Source organism: Lampris incognitus, chromosome 3 (assembly GCF_029633865.1).
Source record: "Lampris incognitus isolate fLamInc1 chromosome 3, fLamInc1.hap2, whole genome shotgun sequence".
In the NCBI taxonomy this organism is placed as follows: Eukaryota; Metazoa; Chordata; class Actinopteri; order Lampriformes; family Lampridae; genus Lampris; species Lampris incognitus.
In genome coordinates, this window is record NC_079213.1 from 22,456,487 (window position 1) to 22,475,930 (window position 19,444).

The window sequence follows — 19,444 nt, forward strand, 5'->3', positions numbered from 1 at the left end:
CTTGCAACACCTTAAGTAGCTCCCCAAGTTATTGCTTGTAGCAAAGCATCTCTGATGTTCATTTAACTAATTTCTCTCGCTATCTTTTTCTCTTTTGTTCTCCCTTTACCTTTCTCTCTTCATTTCTCCTCCTTTTGCCCCTCTGTTTTTGTCTCTTTCTCTCCACACTACAAAAAATGTCCACATTCTCATTCTAATATTCATTCAAAAGGACAATACAGGATGTAGAACAGTCAACAATCGTGCTTATTCAGTTAAAAAAATCTTACTGTAATGTTTTAAATTACAATTAATTACATAAAAAGACGTAATGAGTAAAACAGATGTAACTGCACTATGATGAGTGATAATTACCGAAAACTATATTGGTAAAATCAAGGCTTTTTGCATTTTGTTTCTTGTTTGCGTCCTCGTCGTTTTAATGTGTATAGGATAAAGTCACAAATCATAAATCATTTAAATCAAAAGCTCCAGTGGCGCAATCGGTTAGCGCACGGTACTTATATATCAGTACGCTGTAGAGCAGTCCCGAGGTTGTGAGTTCGAGCCTCACCTGGAGCACTTTCTTTATTTAGCCACTGAGGATGCACAAGCCAGTGCATTCTTTGTGCCGGTCGCATGCCCGGATAAATGGGGAGGGTTGAATCAGCAAAGGCAACTGATGTTACCCCTTTGCCAAATCAAATATGCGGATCATAAATAGACCTTACGAGAAAAACTGATTTGTAATCAGTGGTAGTTACTGAGAAATCTACTACTATTACTACTACAACTACTACTACTGTCGGCTGCTCCCGTTAGGGGTCGCCACAGCGGATCATCGGTTTCAATTCTTCCTGTGCTCTGCGTCTTCCTCTGTCACACCAGCTACCTGCATGTCCTCTCTCACCTCCTCTTTGGCCTTCCTCTTTTCTTCTTCCCTGACAGCTCAGTCTTCAGCATCCTTCTCCCAATATACCCAGCATCTCTCCTCCACACATGTCCAAACCATCTCAATCTTGCCTCTCTTGCTTTGTCCCCAAACCGTCCAACCTGAGCTGTCCCTCTAATATACTCGTTCCTAATCCTGTTCTTCTTCATCACTCCCAATGAAAATCTTAGCATCTTCAACTTTGCCACCTCCAGCTCCGCCTCCTGCCTTTTCATCAGTGCCACTATCTCAAAACCACATAAGATAGCTTGTCTCACAATCATCTTGTGCACCTTCCCTTTAAGTCTTGCTGGTACCCTTCTGTCGCAAATCACTCCTGACACTCTTCTCCACCCACGCCACCTTGCCTGCACTCTCTTTTTCACCTCTCTCCCGCACTTCCCGTTACTTTGGACAGTCGATCCCAAGTATTTAAACTCATACGCCTTCGTCTCCTCTACTCCTCTACTCCTTGCATCCTCACCATTTCACTGTCCTCCTTCTCATTCACGCATATGTATTCCATCTTGCTCCTACCGACTTTCATTCCTCCTCTCTCCAGTGTATACCTCCACCTCTCCAGGCTCTCCTCAACCTGCGCCCTACTCTCGCTACAGAGCACAATGTCATCTGCAAACTTCATAGCCCACAGAGACTCCTGCCTGATCTCGTCCGTCAACCTGTCCATCACCATTGCACACAAGAAAGGGCTCAGACCGATCCTTGGTGTAAATCCACCTCCACCTTCAACTCATCTGTCATTCCAAAAGCACAATTCACCACCGTAACACTTCCCTCATACATATCCTGCACCACTCCTACATACTTCTCTGCAACTCGCGACTTCCTCATACAATACCACACCTCTTCCCTTGGCATCCTGTCATATGCTTTCTCTAAATCCACAAAGACACAATGTAACTCCTTCTGGCCTTCTCTATACTTCTCAACCAACATTCTCAAAGCAAACATCGCATTTGTACTGCTCTTTCATAGCTTCTATTACTCTTTGCCATACTTCATGCTGTGGCTGATCAACTTTATACCTCTGTAGTTGCTACAGTTCTGCACATCGCCCTTAATCTTGAAAATCGGTACCAGCATACTTCTCCACTCCTCAGGCATGCTCTCACTTTCCAAGATTGTGTTAAAAAAATCTAATTAAAAACTCCACTGCCATCTTTCCTAAACATCTCCATGCCTCAACAGGTATGTCATCTGAACCAACGTCCTTTCCACTCCTCATCCGCTTCATAGCTGCCCTCACTTCCTCATCCACCGCCCTTCCCGATTCACTACCCCCACATCGTCCAACTTTCTCTCTTACTTCATTCATCAGCCCTTCAAAGTACTCCGTCCACCTTCTCAACACACACTCCTCCCTTGTCAGAACATTTCAATCTCTACCCTTGATCGCCCTTACGTGCTGTACATTCTTCCCAGCTCGGTCCCTCTGTCTAGCCAAACGGTACGTCCTTTTCTCCTTCCTTAGAACCTAACCTACCACACAACACGCCTTTTCTTCTCTTCACGCTGCATCTCCTTGTACTCCTGTCTACTCTCTTTATCTCTCTGACTATCCCACGTCTTCTTTGCCATCCTCTTCCTCTGTGTACCTTGCTGTACCTACTCATTCCACCACCAGGTCTCCTTGTCTTCCTTCCTCTGTCCTGACGACACACCACGTCCATTCCTCGCTGTCTCCCTCACTATTTCTGGGTTATCCGGACATACTGCAACTCTTTACTACCACCCAGTGCCTGTTTTAACGGGCTTCTGCATCATCGGTGGCTGGGTAAAGGAGTGCTCCAAGTGAGGCTCGAACTCACAACCTCGGCATTGCTCTACCATGTACTGACTTATAAGTACCGCGCGCTTACCGATTGCGCCACTGGAGCTTTTGAGTTTGATGTACTGTGATTTGTGAATTTATCCCATACTTGCTGTAACGACAAGGAAGCAAACTACAGATGTAGGAAAGCCCTGATTTTACCCATATATTTCTCAGTAACTACAAAACCCAGCCACTGAGGATGCACAACCCAGTGCATTCTTATTGCTGCTCCCAAGACCGGATAAATGGGGAGGGTTGTGTCAGGAAAGGCATCTGGCGTAAAATCTCTGCCAAATCAAATATGTGGTTCATAAATCAGATTTCCATACTGGACCGGTGAAGGCCCAGGTTACCAATGACCGCCACTGGTACTGCTGGCCAGCAGGATGCTGGCGGAAACTATACTATCATTGGGCAAAGGAGAAGGAGAGGAGGAAGGTATGTCCAGAGGCAGCGGAAGAGGAGGAAGGGTAGGAGTGTGTTGGGAGTCGGACCATTGAATGTTGGCACTATGACTGGTAAAGGGAGAGAACTGGCTGATATGATGTAGAGAAGAAAGGTAGGCATACTGGGTGTACAAGGGGAGTAAGGCCAAGAGCATCGGAGGTGGGTTCAAACTTCTATTATGGTGTGAAGGGAGGAGAAATGAGGTAGGGTTAATTCTGAAGGAAGAGTATGTCAAGAGTGTGATAGCGGTGAAGACAATGTCGGACAGAGTGATGAGTATGAAGCTGGAAATCGAATGTGTATTGATGACTGTTATCAGTGCATATGCCCCGCAATTTGGATGTGAGATGGAAGAGAAAGAATTCTGGAGTGAGTTGGATGAAGTGGTGGAAAGTGTACCCAAGAGGGAGAGAGTGGTGATTGGAGCGGGCTTCAATGGGTAAGTTGGTGAAAGGAACAGAGATGATGCATAGGTGATGGGTAGGTATGGTGTCAAGGAGAGAAATGTGGAAGGACAGATGATGGTGGATTTTGTGAAAAGGATGGAAATGGGTATGGTGAATACATATTTCAAGAAGTGGGAGGAACACAGGGTGACTATAAGAGTTGAGGAAAGTGCACAGGTGGACTATATCTTATGTAGAAGGCGCAATCTGAAAGTGACTGGAGACTGCAAGATGGTGACGGAGAGAACATAGCTCGGCAGCATCGGATGGTGGCCTTGTAGGATGCCATTGGAGACCAAGAAGATGAAGAGAGTGAAGGCATAGCCAAGGATCAAATGGTGAAAGCTGAAGAAGGAAGAATGCTGTGTGGAGTTCCAGGAGGAGTTAAGACAGGCACTAGGTGGTAGTGAAGAGTTGGTAGGAAGTGGAAGCCTCAGGAAGCAGTGAGGGAAACAGAAGTATACTGGAAATATCAGTAGACCATTGGGGTAGTCTATCACGGACAGCTAGGACTTGGAAACTACAACGCCAAGTGATGGAGTATAAGGCCATTGACAAAGGCAAGAGAGTACTCGTGGTGAAGAGGGTCTGAGAGGCAGCAGAAGAAGACTGTGGCGTAAGAGCGGTAGGGTTCACTTGCCAGGGACAGTGGATACATTGGGACCAGGCACTCAAACGATTGTTGTCCTCAGGAACTCTAGGGCACCGACCAAGGCAAGCTGACCTTCCTCCTGCGTGCAGTGGCTGACCTCTTGCCAACTCCAAACAATTTAAAGATCTGCAGCAAAGAGGATGACCCATCCTGCAAGAAGTGTGGAGCAATGCTTTGCACCCTGAGTCACATCGTGACTGGATGTCCCAAAGCACTGGGAAAAGAATACAGGTGGACCCACTAAAAAAATCCTGACAGAAATTGACAAATGGACGGATTTCCACAGGGTCAAAGCCAGTAAACATCAGTCTTTACTTCCTGTAGTTGTCAATTTCTAGATAAGGCTCCTTGGGCAAGAACAACTGCAAAGAACCCATGATCCATTCTGCATCAAGCTTCCAAGTGGGAGATGCAAGTGGACCTGGAGAAGAAACTTGTCTTTCTGGAAGAGGTGGCAGTAACCTCACTCCAATCAGACATAGTTCTTCTATCCAGGAGCACAAAAACTATCTTAGAAGCCAAACTCGCAGTGCCCTGGGAGGACAGGCTAGCCATCTCTTGTCAACAGAAGAAAGCCAAGAACCAGGATTTGATTGAAAAAGCTCTCATCAAAGGATGGTACACAAACGTATTTCCGATTGAAGTCGGCAACCGTGGTTTCCCAGCAACATCAGTGTGCTATTTCCTACAGAAGATGAGTTTGGAATCCAAACAAATGAAGCAAACCATTGGGGAGATAGCCATGGAAGCTGAGACCAGTTCACGATGGTTGTGGTTGATGAGAGCCCGCAGTTGGAACCCTTCTGCAGGTGAAGGCTTATTTGGTCTTTGCTGCACCACTTGGACAAGGCGCACAGGCTAAGGGGCGAAACGTTTGTGATCCTGAGATACCTGCTGAAGATGAAGAAGTATTCATTGCAATGCGAATGCTCTGACCACCCTGCCACCAAGGAATACCATCAAGAGGAGTAACTTGCAACATCTTAAGTAACTCCTGGATTTATTGCTTGTAGCAAGGCATCTCTGATGTTTATTTCACTCATTTCTCTCGCTCTCTCTATCTTTTGCTCTCTTTTGTTCTCCCTTTACCTTTCTCTCTTCATTCCTCCTCCATTTGCCCCTCTGTCTTTGTCTCTTTCTCTCCACACGACAAAAAACGTCCACGTTCTCATTTTAACATTAATTCAAAAGAACAATACAGGATGTAGAACAGTCAACATTCATGATTATTCAGTTACTGTAATGCTTTAAATTACCATTAATTACATTGAAAGACCTTATGAGTAAAACAGCTGTAATTGCACTATGATGAGGGGTAGTTACTGAGAAATATATGGGTAAAATCAGAGGTTTTATACATATGTAGTTTGCGTACTTGTCAATATAATGTGTATGGGATAAATTCACAAACCACACTGCACCAAACACAAAAGCTCGAGTGGCACAACCGGTTACCGCGTGGTGCTTTAAATTACCATAAATTACATAAAAAAGATATGAGTAAAACAGATGTAATTGCACTGTGATGAGCGGCAACTTTTGAGAAATATATCGGTGAAATCAGGTCTTTTCTACATCTGTAGTTTGATTCTTGTCATTATAATGTGTATGGGATAAATTCACAGATTACAGTTTACCAAGCGCAAAAGCTCCAGTGGCGCAATCGGTTAGCGTGCGGTAGTTATAAGTCAGTACACTGTAGAGCAATGCCGAGGTTCGAGCCTCACCTGGAGCACTCAGCCACTCAGGACGCTCAAGCCAATGCATTCTTAGTGCCAATCCCAAGCCTGGATAAATTGAGAGGGTTATGACAGGAAAGGCAACCGGTGTTAAACCTTTGCCAAATCAAATATGCAGATCATAAATCAGATTTCCATCCTGGGTGGGTTGATCAGCTTACCAACAACCGCCACCGGTACTTTTGGCTAGCAGGGTACCGGTGGAAACTTTGCTACTGTTGGGCGAATGAGAAGGAGAGGGCAATGGCGTGCCCAGAGGCAGCGGGAGAGGAGGAAGGGTTAGAGTGTGGAGGTGAGGGTCGGAAGTTTGAATGTTGGCACTATGACTGACAAAGGGAGAGAGCTGTCTGATATGATAGAGAGAAGAAAGGTATATACACTGTGTGTGCAAGAGACCAGGTGGAAGGGGAGTAAGGACAGGAGCACCAGAGGTGGGTTCAAACTCTTCTACCATGGTGCAGATGGGAGGAGAAATGGGGTAGGGGTAATTCTGAAGGAAGAGCGGTGGAGACTCTACCCGAGGAGGAGAGAGTGGTGATTGGCGCGGACTTCAATCGGCATGTTGGCGACGGGAACAGAGGTGATGGGCAGGTATGGTTTTAAGGAGAGGAATGTGGAAGGACAGATGATGGTGGATTTTGCGAAAAGGATGAGAAATGGCTGTGGTAAATACAGATTTCAAGAAGAGGGAGGAACACAGGGTGACATACAAGAGTGGAGGAAAGTGCACACAGGTGGACTATATCTTATGTATGATGCACGATCTCAAAGGGATTGGAGACTGCAAGGTGGTGACAGGGGAGAACATAGCTAGGCAGCATCGGATAGTGGTCTGTAGGATGACTTTGGAGACCAAGAAGAGGATGAGAATGAAGGCAGAATCGAGGGTCAAATGGTGGAAGTTGAAAAACGAAGACTGTTGCTTGACATTCAGGGAGGAGTTTAGACAGGCACTGTGTGGTAGTGAAGAATTGCTGGATGGCTGGGCAACCACTGCAGAAATAGTGAGGGAGACAGCTAGGAAAGTACTTGGTATGTCAACTGGATAGTAGAAGGAAGACAAGGAGACTTGGTGGTGGAATGAGGAAGTACAGCAAATTATACAGAGGAAGAGGTTGGTACAGAAGAAATGGGATAGTCAGAGAGATGAAGAAAGTAGACAGGAGTACAAGGGGATGTGGTGTAAAGCAAAAAGAGCGGTGGCGAAGGCAAAGGAAAAGGAAAAGGCGTATGGTGAGGGATGTGCAGCAGGTTAGGGTGAACAAGGATAGCGATGGAAATGTGCTGACAAGCGAAGAGAGTGTTTTGAGAAAGTGAAAGGAGTACTTTGAGGGGTTGATGAATGAAGAAAATTAGAAAGAGAGAAGGTTGGATGGATGATGTGGGGATAGTGAATCTGGAAGTGTGGTGGATTAGCAAGCAGGAAGTGAGGGCAGCTATGAAAAGGATGAAGAGTGGAAAGGTGGTTGGTCCATTTGCGATAGAAGGGTACCAACAATAGTTAAAGGGAAAGTTTACAAGATGGTAGTGAGACAGCTATATTGTATGGTTTGGAGATGGTGGCACTGATGAAAAGACAGGAGGTCGAGCTGCATGTGGCAGAGTTTAATATGCTAAGATTTTCATTGGAAGTGATGGAGAAGGACAAGATTAGAAATGAGTATATTAGAGGGAAAGCTCAGGTTGGACGGTTTGGAGACAAAGCAAGATTGAGATGGTTTGGACATGTGTGGAGGAGAGATGTTGGGTATATTGGGAGAAGGGTGCTGAAGATGAAGCTACTCGGGAAGAGGAAAAGAGGAAGGCCAAAGAGGATGTTTATGGATGTGGTGAGGGAGGACATGCAAGTGGCTGGCGTGACAGAGGGAGATGTAGAGGACAAGAAGAGATGGAAACATGGAAACGGATGATCCGCTGTGGCGACCCCTAATGGGAGCAACCAAAAGTAGTAGTAGTAGTAGTAGTGGTAGTAGTGTACCAAACTCAACTACTTTGTGAATATACAGCTGTTAACCTTGAATATAACATAAATATTGAATATCATCTTTACAGTGGAGATGTTAATAAACAGAACATTCACATTTCACCTGATACTCAAGGTGAACAGCTAATTATTTTCCACAAATGCAACAAAATACTTTGGTGCAATGTGATTTCTGAGTTTATGCCATATAGTGTTTGATGTAGATTGTATTTATCAGCACAACATACTGACATGGGAGCAAACTGGAGATATTAAAAAAAGCTCATATTTTGCTCACATATTACTCAGAAACTATCCCTCATCACAGTTCAATGCCTTCTACTTTACTTATGAATTATTCATTTCTTTCTGTGTAATTAATAGTCTGTAATTTAAAGAGTATTCCTCTTATCTTGAATGGACAACTGGAAGTGGACAGACAGCTCAACGCATGCTCCCTTGGTCAATATCTTAAAAGAAAACAGAATGAAGGCTTTCACCCTGGTAACGCCAAGTGAACATCACATAATTGTGATAGACAGGTGATAGACAGGTTGACGGATGAGATCGGGCAGGAGTCTCCGTGGACTATGATGTTTGCGGATGACATTGTGATCTGTAGTCAGAGAAGGGAGCAGGTTGGGGAGAGCTTGGAAAGGTGGCGGTATACACTGGAGAGAAGAGAAATGAAAGTCAGTAAGAGCAAAATGGAGTACATATGTGAATGAGAGGGAAGACTGCAGAATAGTGAGGATGCAAGGAGTAGAGGTGACAAACGTGGATGAGCTTACATACTTGGGGTCAACTGTTCAAAGTAACGGGGAGTGTGGTAGAGAGGTGAAGAAGAGAGTGCAGGTAGGGTGGAGTGGGTGGAGAAGGGTGTCAGGAGTGATTTGACACAGAAGGGTATCAACAATAGTTAAAGGGAATGTTTACAAAATAGTAGTGAGACCAGCTATGTTATATGGTTTGTAGACGATGGCACTGATGAAAACAAAGGAGGTCGATCTGGAGGTTGCAGAGTTGAAGATGCTAAGATCTTTGTTGGGAGTGATGAAGAAGGACAGGATTAGGAATGACTATATTAAAGGGACAGCTCAGGTTGGACGGTTCGGAGACAAATCAAGAGAGGCAAGATTGAGATGGTTTGGACATGTGTGTAGGAGAGATGCTGGGTATATTGGGAGAAGGTTGCTGAAGATGGAGCTGCCAGGGAAGAGGAAAAGAGGAAGGCCAAAGAGGTTTATGGATGTGGTGAGGGAAGATATGCAGGTGTCTGGTGTGACAGAGAAAGATGCAGAGGATAGTTGAGATGGAAACAGATGATCCACTGTGGTGACCCCTAATCAGAGCAGCCAAAAGTACTAGTAGTAGTATTACTATTACGAGACAATAACAATTCACAAAATTATCATTCTCATAACACTTTACAAAAACTATCACAATTGGCAGTAATATAGCCTCGTATTCCTCTTTTTATTGCATTTGAAAGTATTGAAATAGAGAGATAGTATAGTGTTTGATTGTACCTACTAGTGATGTACGAGACATGAACAAATCACTCGAAATGGACGACTCTTTTTACTGACTCAGGATTGACAACTCCTCGTCTCCATTAACTCCTGCACTGACTCGCCCCTCTCATTAGCTAGTGCGAACTGCGAAGACCAGACAACATGTCACGATTGTGCAACTCTTATATTACCTGTATTTGTGGAAATGTGTCAAGTTGATCACTGTATCAATGTAGCCCTTTGAGAGAAGCAACCACTTTGGTGCTTGCTTCAATTCAGCGCTTGCTCTTCCAGCCCGGCACTGAAGGTCGCGAATCACCCACTCACTCAGAACTCGCTCTCCCTACCCGGAGCCCGCTCCCTGCCCCGAGTGGCACGGAGTTCCATGCCACTTTCAGTAACCGTCCATGAATTCTAATTTGTCCCTTTATAAAAGTTTACTTCTACTCTATGCTGATTGTTCAATCATGAAATTCAACAGTGTGATTTCTGGTTAGCAGACTGTGTTGCTATAGATGCTGTTCTGAGATGGGACTGACTGCTGTTCACGTCTTATAAGCAGAATGATGGACTTTTTTTTTTAAATATAGAAAATCATTTTAAATCAATACAATTATTTCAGTTATTGCCATGCCTCGATCAAGGGCAGAGACAGGAGTATAATCCCTAACATGCATGTTTCTTTTGATGGTGGGGGAAACCGGAGCGCCCGGAGAAACAGGGACAACATGCAAACCCCACACACACACACAGGACGACCTGGTATAACCCCCCCAGGTTGGACAACCCCGGAGTTCAAACCCAGGACCTTCTTGCTGTGAGGCAACAGCGCTAACCACTGGGCCACCATGGCGGCACAAATTTTCTCGTTCTTTCTCTTTTTCTTTCAGACATCTGCAAAGTTAAATCACAAAACAATCATGTCTCATCCATCCCTCTGCTGTTGGCTTAATCTTCCTCTGTCCCATGTTGCTCTGCCGAAACAGCAGAAGCAGGAAAAAGCTGCCAGACACACACAAGCACACACGCACACACCGTGCTGTCTGTCTGGGTCTATTCTATGCTGTCATCTCGGATGATTCCCTTTACCCGGCTGTCTTCTGTCTGAAAAGCGGAGATACACGCGCTGACATGGTGACTAACTCCGGCTTAAAGAACCGTCAGCTGTTTTAGAGTGACGCCATCAACCAAACGCTCTGCCTGCTCTTGTCTCAGGTGTCCACCGCCTCTCACCGGCGATATGAGACAAAGTGTATACACAGGGTGTGTGACCAGCATGGGATTTAGCAGTAGAGTGGAGAAAAGCAATACTCTGTTTGTACTTGGTTAATCTTTGGTGAGTGTGTAGGGATGAAAACGGTGATATAATAATGCAAATAAACCACTACATGATCTATTTATGCTTGTAGAAGTATATATTATTGCCATTGCATGAAGAAAATGTGTGGAGAAAATGTCTTTATTTACTGAAAAAAAGGTGTTTCAATCAACTACTGACTATTTATGAGTCTTTCCATTGTGTTATTTAGCCCAACTTTGGCATTGTTAATTGTTCCTGTGCGGATTATAAAGACCGGGTTCTAGCAAGGCCGGGCGATATTAACAAAACCAAATATCACAATATTTTTGACTGGACATCTTGATATCGATGATGTGACGATATTTTGGAAATGACAGTGATTTCCTGAGATATTTACTCAAGAACATTTTGAGAAATGGTCATTAGTGACTTGGATATGATGACCTAAGCACGGTGAAGAAGTTCGTTGTGCATGTCACTCAGCTAAAACCGACTGATAAGTTCATAAAATTACATCGCTTTACTATAAAGCAGCCATCAAGACCAGGAAATGATGACATCGAAGCTATATCATGATATTACGATACTCAAAATCCCAGATGATAGCTAGTCGCATGTCATGAGATCCATATTTTATGGATACATGGCCCAGCTCTGGGTTCTAGCTATACAAGATGAAGATGGAGGAAGAATAGAGGACATCTGGATTGGGATGAAGTAGTGGGAAAGTGTTTCACATGCAAAGAACGGGTAATATGTACCGAAGTATCGAGACAGCACAAACAGGAAGGGTGCTTAGTGTATCAGAGTTAAACGTGTCACAGATATAGATGTATACTCTGTGGAAAGGATAACAGTACTGCTGGTATTACAATAGCGTTTAACCTTTAAGGGTGAAACTTTGATCTGTTTCAAGCTCAACACTAATGAGCCCGAGGTCATTTACATATAGATGTGACAAAGATGTGCTATATGACATTTTATAGACGTTAATATGCACCAACCAATTACAATCAGATACCATTGCTCCGTTCATGTGGACACACTGGGTTCATGTAAAGTTTGAGGATAATGAGAAGGTTGACAGACTCGCTAAGAAACCAATAAAACAAAATAATATCGGCGTAGCAATATCCGCACAATAGCGGATATTGAAATCGGCCCACTCTGTTCCGACCGGTATGTATGTATGTATGTATGTATGTATGTATGTATGTATGTATGTATGTATGTATGTATGTATGTATGTATGTATGTATGTATGTATGTATGTATGTATGTATGTGTACATATACATATATAGATACACACACACACATATACACATATACGTATATACACATACAGGCATACATACATACATACACACACACACACACACACACACACACACACACACACACACACACACACACATACATATATATACACATACATACACTACCGTTCAAAAGTTTGGGATCACCCAAACAATTTTGTGTTTTCCATGAAAAGTCACACTTATTCACCACCATATGTTGTGAAATGAATAGAAAATAGAGTCAAGACATTGACAAGGTTAGAAATAATGATTTGTATTTGAAATAAGATTTTTTTTACATCAAACTTTGCTTTCGTCAAAGAATCCTCCATTTGCAGCAATTACAGCATTGCAGACCTTTGGCATTCTAGCTGTTAATTTGTTGAGGTAATCTGGAGAAATTGCACCCCACGCTTCCAGAAGCAGCTCCCACAAGTTGGATTGGTTGGATGGGCACTTCTTTGAGCAGATTGAGTTTCTGGAGCATCACATTTGTGGGGTCAATTAAACGCTCAAAATGGCCAGAAAAAGAGAACTTTCATCTGAAACTCGACAGTCTATTCTTGTTCTTAGAAATGAAGGCTATTCCATGCGAGAAATTGCTAAGAAATTGAAGATTTCCTACACCGGTGTGTACTACTCCCTTCAGAGGACAGCACAAACAGGCTCTAACAGGTACTATTTAATGAAGATGCCAGTTGGGGACCTGTGAGGCGTCTGTTTCTCAAACTAGAGACTCTAATGTACTTATCTTCTTGCTCAGTTGTGCAACGCGGCCTCCCACTTCTTTTTCTACTCTGGTTAGAGCCTGTTTGTGCTGTCCTCTGAAGGGAGTAGTACACACCGGTGTAGGAAATCTTCAATTTCTTAGCAATTTCTCGCATGGAATAGCCTTCATTTCTAAGAACAAGAATAGACTGTCGAGTTTCAGATGAAAGTTCTCTTTTTCTGGCCATTTTGAGCGTTTAATTGACCCCACAAATGTGATGCTCCAGAAACTCAATCTGCTCAAAGAAGTGCCCATCCAACCAATCCAACTTGTGGGAGCTGCTTCTGGAAGCGTGGGGTGCAATTTCTCCAGATTACCTCAACAAATTAACAGCTAGAATGCCAAAGGTCTGCAATGCTGTAATTGCTGCAAATGGAGGATTCTTTGACGAAAGCAAAGTTTGATGTAAAAAAAATCTTATTTCAAGTACAAATCATTATTTCTAACCTTGTCAATGTCTTGACTCTATTTTCTATTCATTTCACAACATATGGTGGTGAATAAGTGTGACTTTTCATGGAAAACACAAAATTGTTTGGGTGATCCCAAACTTTTGAACGGTAGTGTACATACATACATATACATATACACGTACACACACACACACACACATATATATATATATATATATACACACATACATACATACATACATACATACACACACACACACACACACACATATATATATATAACTTTGATATATATGTAACTTTTGGCAGCTGATGATTGCTTATGGCATGAAACAGGCTTGTACTGTCAATTAAAGAATTACTTGAATCACTGGATTATACACACACACACACAAACTCATATATATATATATATATATATATATATATACATATATATATACATACACGTATGTGTGTGTGCATAATATATATTACATATATAATATATAAATACATATAATCTATATATAATGTGTATTATATATACATATATACACACACACACACACACACACACACACACACACACACACACACACACACAGTATATAACTTTGTTAAAAGAAACACTCAATGATAGGAAAAGTACTCAACAAATAAGAAGCAAAATAATCCAGTGGTTCAAGTAAATTCTTTATGAGGCAGTACAAGCCTGCCGCTTACTTTCAGGATGTCTTACGCACAAATTTAAAATGTGCATAAAAACAGATGGAAACCCATTTATACACAACAGGCACTCATATATCTGTGTTTGAGAACAGATGTGTCTCTGCATAGAGGGGATGTGTGTTCAGATGCAGATGCCAACACACGCACGCACACACACACACGCACACACACACACAACACACATAGACCTCATTTACCCTTCAGAAGGGGAAGGCAGCAGGTTAATTGTGAAGGTATAAAATTTTCTGCGCTAAACCAAAAGCAAAGGCTGAGCAGGAACCACACGCTCACCCTGGTCTCCTGGGCTGATGGCTGCAGCAGCCAAACAATTACAGACAATCAGGCCATGCAGCCAAGCTGAACCAGCCCAGATGACGAGTGGAGGAGAGAGGCAGAGAGAGAGAGAGACAAGAGGAGAAACTGATAGAGAAAGAAAGAGATAGCAAGTGGGAACAGGAAAGATCGAGAGCAGAAGAGAAGGAGAAAAAGAGAGACTTCAAAACACAGATAAGATGAAAGACAATAAATGAAAGGAGAGCGATTGCTGTAGAGAGAGGACAGGAAAACAAGAGCTAGAAAGAGAGAAAGACGGCGTGAAAAAGGGGGCAGTAGTATTCAGATGCCTCAGCCCTCCACTCAGACAACAGCAAATAGACTGACAATGTAAGTTTGCATAGATGTATGTTAAACACAGCTGAATAGAAATTAGAATAGAATAGAATAGAATAGATTCATTTATTGGGATCATCTGTTCTTTCAGGTGAAAACAAGCGATTTTACTTATTAAATCAGCTTCAGCCATCGAGGAGAAGCAGGCAGGGCATTTTAACGAGGCTGTTTAAAATCAGAATGAGAAAGAGAGAGAGAGAGAGAGAGAGAGAGAGAGAGAGAGAGAGACAGAGAGAGAGGGATACAGAGAGCGGTATAGAGCAAGCGACAGAGAAATACTGAGGGGGGGGGTAGAGAGAGAGAGGGGGGGATAGTGAAAGAGAGGGATAGAGACAGAGAAGGATATATATATATATATATGTGTGTTTATATATATATATATATATATATATATATATATATATATATAGAGAGAGAGAGAGAGAGAGAGAGAGAGAGAGAGAGAGAGAGAGAGAGAGAGAGAGAGAAGAGAAGAGAAGAGAAGAGAAGAGAAGAGAAGAGAAGTAGAGAGAGAGAGAGCGTCAATTTCATTGGCCACGTATGACTGAATGGCACGTTGCTCAGTCACACATAACATGTATGTCCACAGCGAGATAAAGCTGTGGCTGGATAGGATACGTGTAATTTCACTGAAACGTAATAAGCGAGTGGAATGAGCGAAGATAAATACTGACATTTATCATCAAACACCGGGTCCCCTCTGCATGAAACGCACAGAGTGCCTGTTAAAACCTGAGGCGTCCACAGCCTCCACTGACAGCAGCCTTGAGACACACTGCCTTGAGACACATAAAATATGAATTTCGCAAGAGTAATACTCAACGCACGTGATACGCAATGAATATTCAGCACACTGTGTGAAATAATATCGCCTAGACCAGACGAGGAGAAAAGAGAGGAGAAGCGAATTTGAGTCATCTTTTGATAAATCAACCAGCACAAACCAGTCTGCTCATCTGGGGCAAATTTAAAAAAAACTGAATTTAAAAACAGCTTTCAAATGCAAGTTTGCCACGTTACACTTTGCACGTAACAAAGAACACAAATTCAGTTAGGGTAAAGACAGAACAAGCCATAGCAAGAACGTTTGAGATGCGCTAAGTACACCACAAACCTCCGAAATGGAGCCAGCATGTCTTTTTATTTCAGGATTTACCTCTGGGGGTTTGCGATTTATTAATAGATCAGAAAAGTGAGACAGGAAAGACAGGGCAGAGAGAGAGAATGACATGATTGTGCATAAAGTAAATGGTACAAATATCTCCTGAGTGAGACACCAGCAGCCCCCAGGCCAGCGTGTCCTCCTGTGTGTGTGTGCATGCGTGTGTGCGTGCCCGTGCACCAGGACACACCACCCTATTCCAGAAATATGCACGCGAATGACATGCTGCAGAGACGAGCTGAAAGCAAAGGCTGGCAAGGTGGGGATAAAGGTAAAATATGCACGCGCCAAGTCTAATTAAAACTAACTGGTTCTGATAAGTTATGTAATACTGTACACATGCCCGTGCACACATTCACGTACTCTAAAGCTGAATCCGTGGTTTCCCCCCAACCCATCCCTTCCTGTGGCAGTGACAACTTACAAACAAGGTGTAGCAGCCGTGTGTGTGCCGTCAGCTCGGCAGTTAACAGTTCCCACTTTTGCAAAGACGGATCCGGGGACTAAAGCTAACACGGGTTAATCTAATGTATTGCAAATTAAATCAAAGTATATGGGAACACCGTTGTACTGTACTAATATCGGATGTAGAATTGGCAGATTATCCGTCCAACGGAAGCACCTCCACATCGACATCCTGTTTCCTGTTTGAGTGGGAATGTGTTTGTCGCTGCTCCGGCGTTCGTCCTACCCGGTCAACAGGTGTAGCATGTCTCCAACCATGGTAAAGCTGACAGTTAGCATTATGTAACCTGACTCTATTGTCCAGATGAATTACTTAACTGTTTATTAATGGAGAAAATCCAGATTTCAACTTCAAAATTTTTTAAAAGTAAATACACCCACACACAACCACGCATGCACACATGTTCAATGCATGATTGTGTGTTGCATGCATGCATGCCTCCCTGCACATATGCGTGCGTGCACACGCATACACACACAGCAGTGAATGAGAGCTCATATACACTTAGCTAAGCATTGCACAGCATAGTACTGCTGTGGGAGAGAGGATTGTCTGATTGCCTCGGAGGGCCAGACTGAGGGTGTCAACATATAGTTAATGGAGGACTATAATCAAACAGCTGTGGAAGCACTTTGAGATCCAGCTTAGAGCCACCATCTGTCACTCCGTCTCTCACTGTCACTGTCGTTCCCTTTATCGCTGACGTCTTCCCTCCCTCTCGCTCTTTATCGCTTTCAGTCCTTCACTTTCTTCAGGCTCGGTTATGAGACATGAGAAATAATCACTGAGATAAGTCAGTAGTCACATTTTCATCTATTTAAAAAAAACGTGTTAAATGAATTCTAAATCACTTTAAAAGCCAAGACGCTAAACTACAAATTAGAGGTTTTCCACTAGCTGGTTAAAGGTGTTTTTGTTCATTAGTGATTAAGAAAGTAGGTGTATTCCCTAATTATATTTCCAGCACTATGTTACCAAACAAGATTTGACAGTTATTGCATCCATTCAGGAAAATCCAGTTTCCTCCACTTCACATCAGCTCATTTATTCATCAGCCCAACTTTTGCACCTCAACCTGGGGATAACATGCATTTTAAAGTGTTTAGGAGTTTTTCAATATTTTGCCGTTTTCATGGAGCTTTTCTTCATAGCCTCGAAATCTACATAGAAATAGCTCTAATGGAAACACAGCAACTGCCACCACTTCTCCCTTCTACTTTCCCCTGTCAATCCCCCCCTTCTCTTTCTCGCTCTCAGCCCTTTGCTTTCTTCCGGGTCTGTTGTGAAACCTGAAGGATGGTTAATGAGACAAGTCATTTGTAATTACCCTCGGGAGGCGATTACCCCACAGTCAGCCAGGGTCTGTTTCCAAATGAAAGGTAAAACCTCAATGGAAAATGACAATTCACGGTGCAGAATCACTTTCCTGGTGACTGGTTCTGCTCCGCAGACCAAAACGGTAGAGTCTGGAATGGCACCAAACACAAGCCTCCAGAGAAATAGGCTCCACTTGGTTATTGCACTTTGCTTACAATTTTTAGCACCGCTAGCGACAGCGAGAGGCTCTGCAAATATAAATGTTGGCCTGCCTGTCTGTCTGTCTGTTTGTCGGCCTGTCTGTCTGTCCGTCCGTCTGTCGGTCGATCTGTCTGTCTGTCGGTTGGTCTGTCTGTCTGTCTGTCTGATGGTCTGTCTGTCTGTCAGTCGGTCTGGTCTGTTGGACGGTCTGTCTGTCTGTCTGTCTGTCTGTCTGTCTGTCTGTCGGTCAGCCTGTCTGTCTGTCTATCTGTCTGTTGGTCGGTCGGTTGGTCTGCCTGTCTGTCGGTCTGTTTGTCTGTCTGTGTCTATCTGTCTGTCTGTCAGTTGCATTTGTCGGTCTGTAGCAAGCACACACACACACACACACACACACACACACACTTAAAAACGAAGTGTTGAGAAATGTTATGTCAAGTTGTTCCACCATGCAATTGTGGTGAATAACTTCTAAGAAAGTTGATTCTTTAATATGTGCTCCAGGAAGTTACTTAAAGCGATGTGTAATCTTTTGTATTAATTTAATAAGATCTGGAGTGTGAACACAACAAATTGAGACATCTAGTGCTTCAATAAACCACTTAATTCCACTGCTTTGGCCACAAATGGTCTGGTGCGAAAAGCAGAGGCGGTGTTGTCACAATACCAGCGAACAAGATGTGACCGTTACAGCAATGCTGTTCACGTGAAGCATTTTGTACTTACAGGTATTTATTCAGATCACAATTTCCAATGCACTGCCACCTTTATCAAAGCAATGAATGATTCCCTGAACCCAGTACAGTTTACAGGGCCAACAGATCAACTGATGACACCATTACCCTCACCCTCCACACTGCCCTCTACCACCTGGAACAGAGGAACACGTATGTGGGAATGGTGTTCATCGACTACAGTTGAGCATTCAACATCATTGTGCCCTCTAAGCTTGTCACTAAGCTCAGAGATGCAGGACTCAACACCATCCCGTGCAGCTGGATCCTGGACTTCCTGACAGGCAGTACCCAAGTAGTGAGGATGGGCACCACCACCTCCTCCACACTGACTCTCAGCACTGGTGCCCCACAGGGCTGTGTGTTGAGCCCCCTCCTATACTCCCTGTTCACACATGAATGCATGGTCACACACAGCTCCAACACCATTGTTATGTTTGCTGAAAACACTACCGACAAGCAACAATGAGACACTCTACAGAGATGAGGTGAGAGCCCCGACTACATGGAGCCAGGACAACAACCTCCATCTCAACATCAGCAAAACTAAGGAGTTGATAGTGGACTTCAGGAAGCTGCAGGGGGTTGGACACACCCTCAACCACATCAGCAGGACAGCAGTGGAGAAAGTCAGCAGCTTCAGGTTCCTCGGGGTGAACATCAGCAAGGCCCTTGACCTGACCTGGTCACACCACGTCATCGAGGTGGTGAGACAGCTGCTCTTCGTCCTCCACAGGCTGAGGAAGTTTGGCATGAATTCCGGGATACTCTGCAACTTCTACAGACGCACCATAAAGAGTATCCTGACTGGCTGCATCATCACCTGATATGGCAGCTGCACCACCTTTGACTGCAATGTTCTATAGAGGGTGGTGAAAACAGCGCAGCACATCACCAGGA

The 19,444-nt window shown here is 43.6% G+C and overlaps 2 non-coding genes across 2 annotated transcripts; one reads left to right on the plus strand and one right to left on the minus strand.

Annotated features, from left to right (window-relative positions):
* The first annotated feature begins 467 nt into the window (after positions 1 to 467).
* On the plus strand, positions 468 to 561 carry trnai-uau (transfer RNA isoleucine (anticodon UAU)). Its single transcript has 2 exons — positions 468 to 505; positions 526 to 561. It is a non-coding gene; the product is annotated as a tRNA-Ile (tRNA).
* A 2,153-nt stretch (positions 562 to 2,714) lies between these two features.
* Positions 2,715 to 2,808, minus strand: trnai-uau (transfer RNA isoleucine (anticodon UAU)). Its single transcript has 2 exons — positions 2,771 to 2,808; positions 2,715 to 2,750 (listed from the first exon to the last, which is right to left on the minus strand). It is a non-coding gene; the product is annotated as a tRNA-Ile (tRNA).
* Between the last annotated feature and the right edge of the window lie 16,636 nt (positions 2,809 to 19,444).